Here is a 4,220-nt window from a genome sequence, read left to right on the forward strand (position 1 = left end):
TGAACAGAGTTAGCATCTGAACTCCCACAAGGCTGTGCTTCTGGAGTTTTCCAACGAGACATTACATTTCTCTCTACGGTCACCTTCCCTTTGATCAAACATCATCTCCAAGGAAGAAGAGTATTTTGATCCTATCACATATATGGCAGGTGTCATTCAATTTGGCCTGATTAATGACCTAAGTGCAGAGGAACAGATATTCACCTTATAGTTTGCTCTGATGCAGGTTTTTCTATGAAACCTGAAATGGAAGATTTAACAGCGTCTTGAGGTTGAGGCCACACCCTCACACTTCAGCTACAGTCTCTCTTGTTTTGGGGGATGCCCTCCTCTCAAACAGATTACAAGTCTCCATCAGGTCAAAATTAGCTCCATAAAAGGTGAGGTCATTAATAATTCTGTTTTAACTAGGACATTTGCTAAGCCTAGCTTATATTACCAATGTTTCCGATTCTATTCTAGCAACAAAGAGGACAGGGTGCTACTGAACTTATGCAAATAAGTCTAGTGTCGTAACCAAAGGAATATTCCAGAGGGCATTAGTAATTTGGGGGAAGACAAAGGTCACTGTTGCATCTCACATATGTGTTCTCTTGTCTATTCCCATCATCACAAGTGTCCAGGCACCCTCCACATGTCTCCCTGGAAATGGGAGAGATCTCAAATTCCTGTGAAGCACATGGTGTCCCCTCCATTGTGAAGATGGTGCAAATGGGACCAACCAGTGATGGGATCCAATGTGGTATGTTACCTTACGTCAACAATAATGACAATGCCAGCTCACATTTTTTAGTATTTATTGATTCAAAGCAAGTCTTCTAAGCAATTTCCACCACCACAAGAAATCTAATAGGTACTTTTTTTTTTTTTTTTTTTTAGTTGAAGAACACAGGGGAAAGGAAGAGGATCACTAGTACTTGACATCTAACTCTACAGGAGCACTTTCAAAGGAGCTGATGATGTTGGAGGCTTTACTCTGGTAGTTCCCAGCATCCTCTCTCCTGACAGGGTTTATGGTGAGGGTACTGCGGTCCTGCGATAGCTTCATCCTCTCCCTGAGCCGCAGACTCGTAGCATTGAATAACCAGTAGGTGGACCTCGCATTTGAGTAGGAAGGCATGAGCACCGCTTCCTCATTCTCTGTGACTGTGGTTTTGTGGCTAGGAGTATGGGCCACGCACTGGCCCTGTGAAGACATAGATGGTGAGAATGATTGAGTGTGGGCTTGAGACCTGGGGCATTGCTCCTGCCTCAAAGATCTAAGCCCTGACTCTGATTGTTATGAAGGTAATTTGGTTCCACAATAAAAATTAATTCTAAATTTGTGATCACTCCCCAGATCAAATCTACCCCTCTGAACTGAAGACCCCTAAGAAGGAAGGATATGACCCAATGATTGATCTAGGGATCAAAAGACATCAAATGAGGCCACTGAGATTGGAGGAAAAATGTAGCTATGGCTGCAGATATACCTCAAGTGACTCAGATCAATTTCTCATGGTCTGTGTGACTCTGCTTAGGGACTGCTTCTCCTTGTGCCTCAATTTCCCATCAGTGAAGTAAAATGAATATTTGACTGCTAAGCTGACATTGTATTAATCATAAATTATTCATAGTATCTGACATAAATTTTGGGAAGGAAACTGCTCAAATAAGAGGCATTTGTTATTGATGGACTTCACCAGAGAATCCCTTGGGCTGATCCCTGGTGGATGAGCAGCTGCCAGGGGAATCTTTACTCCTGCTCCTCCCTTGGGACACTAACCTTTCTCTGGACTCTCCTAAATCCCTAAGAACAGTCAGTTTATAATCTGTGGAGCTTGTCCAGTTGTGCTCTCCACAAACAGTCTCAGGTGAAGGACCAGTCTCCATCTCTGCGCAGACGTGGCTCTTATGTTTGAGCCCCAACTGGTGACCAGCTCAAGAGCCTTGTGACTCTGGCACAAGCGAAACTGTTGCTCTCACCCATCCCTTCTCAGGAGGCAAATCTCAGCCAGACACAGGCTCTCCAGGGTCTCTGGAATTAGGACGTTGTGACAGGGGCCTGCAGAGGGGCTGCCCCAGATGAGCTTCTCTGTGAAGAACCCAGGGAGCACCTCTAGCCAGGTCCTTACAGAGCCCTGCAGGGTCTATCTCAGGATGATGGTCAGAGAAAGGGGCCCAGGGACCTGGACTGAGACTGGTCTCCCTCTGCTGACTCAATCCCATCAAATTGGTCCTTTTCTCTGTGGTGAATGTCTGTGGGGCTGGAATGTGGGAACGGAACTCTGACCTTATGAAGTTTGTCTCCACTGTTTCTGTCCTGCACTAAATGCCCAAACCCAGTTTGGGACATGATGCAGAGGGGGATGCAGGAGAGTCCACGGCTGGCAGTCCTGTGTGTGAAGTAGAATTCACCCCACCCAACACCTTGAGGTCAGAGAGCAATCACTCACCATGTACAGTGAGCGATCCATATCCTGTTTCTCTTTGAAAATTTGGAAGGAGAGCTTCTACCATGTAGATTCCATCATCTCTCCGAGTGACGTTTCTTATGACCAGGGTTCCGTCAAATAATGCTGTCTCTCGACCAGTGTTTCCGAGCCCTCTTAAATAGTTACTTGTACCGAACTGAATATACCCAATGAAATTATGGTACCTCGCCACTCTTCCCCTGTACCATGAAAATCCTATAACATCAGGAGGAATAGTGCTGATACTTAGAAACACATCCTGCCCTTCAGCAGCAATGGTTGAGACAATAGCAAATTCCGAAGTGGTGGGCGGGATCCAGATGGTAAGACAAGAAGGGAAGACTAGAAGGGAAGAGAGAAATTGATCAGTATTGTGATCTATGTATTGGGATGGAGAGATGAGGCATTTCTCTTCAACTCTCAGCCTTGGTCTGCGTGTGAGTTCGTGTGTGCATCTCCTTGGTCAAGGTGAGCAACATGGCCACAATTGCTTCAGCACCTCAGAACCTATGCTTTCTGTTTTGAATTCTCTTTCCCAGCTCTCTGTGTGGCTGTCCTCCTTACTGCCCTCAGATCCCTTTTGACTCAGCGGCCTTCTTAGAACTCATTCCCTGACCACGTCCTCTGAAGATCCTCTATCTTCACTCTCTGACCTGTCCCCACTCTGTGCCCTTCAGGGTATTTGTGGGTACCTGATGTCACAAGTAGATCTCTTCTTCTCCACATAGTGTGAGCTGCAAGTGGGCACGGGATTTTGTGATCTTGTGTCCGCCCCGCCCCCCCCCCCCCACCCAGTGCCTGCAATAGGCTGCAAACACCTGTGGGTGCATGAATGAGTGTTCCCAGGCTCAACCATGTTCCATGTCGTATTTTCCCATATTTGTAGTTGTTGTTGGGGACAATGTTTAGCACCCTGGTTAAAATATTACTGCTATCACCTGAAATAAATTGGTATTACTGTGTTCAGTTTTCAACATTCAATACTCTCTGATGAATAACTTAGCAAATGAACCGTAATTGAGGTTTTCCTGCCCCTCACCACTTCCACATCATGAAATTTCCCTGTTGCTGAGCCCCCTCTCTCATCCTACTCTGTGCCCCTGTCCTTCCACTCAGGTCCAAAGAGAAGCCCTTTCTCCCCTTCCAGAGTGCTGTCCTCCCCAGGAAATCTTGGCCAATCTCTGACTGCCAACCTCCCTTCCATTCCCAGGGATTGCCCCCTCCTTACCAGCCAGCAGGAGCCCCAGCCAGGGAACAAGTCCTCTGTGGGCAGAGGCTGCAGGGAACTCCATGGTGACTGCTGCCTGCTCTGTCCCTCCCTCTGAGAGAAGACCTCGAGGTCCAGAAAGGCTCCCAGGCACCTCTGTCCAGACTGCTGTCCCTCCTTCCTGTGTGCTGAGCTTTCACCTGGGGTAAGATAACCTCCCTGGTCATGTGGGCCAGGGCGGGGTCAGGGCCCAGGACCTCCCTCTCACTCCCCTCATTTTTGCCAACCCTGTTGCCCCTTTCAGTTTATCTTTTCTCTGTATTTTGGATCCCTGGAAACTTCTGACGCCTTAGACAACACACACACATACAAACACAAACACACATGCACAGACACATGCCCATAAAAGCACTTGCCTGGGGCGTCCAGTTCCTGGTCATTCTCCACAGCTCCCTGTCAGTGCACATTTGACTTTTCCCTTCAGTGCAAGAGGTCTGGGCCCCTTACACAATATTGTCACAGGGGTGCCCCGGCTCTACATTGGATCTCCTGTGAAACTT

The 4,220-nt window shown here is 47.5% G+C and overlaps 1 long non-coding RNA gene across 1 annotated transcript; it reads right to left on the reverse strand.

Moving 5' to 3' along the window:
* Nucleotides 1-780: 780 nt before the first annotated feature.
* LOC307092649 lies at nt 781-3,850 on the reverse strand. Its single transcript, XR_013812867.1, has 3 exons — nt 3,682-3,850; nt 2,436-2,795; nt 781-1,186 (listed from the first exon to the last, which is right to left on the reverse strand). It is a non-coding gene; the product is annotated as an uncharacterized lncRNA (long non-coding RNA).
* Nucleotides 3,851-4,220: the final 370 nt, after the last annotated feature.

The sequence above is a fragment of the Cnephaeus nilssonii genome, assembly GCF_951640355.1.
Source record: "Cnephaeus nilssonii genome assembly, chromosome: 20".
In the NCBI taxonomy this organism is placed as follows: domain Eukaryota; kingdom Metazoa; phylum Chordata; class Mammalia; order Chiroptera; family Vespertilionidae; genus Cnephaeus; species Cnephaeus nilssonii.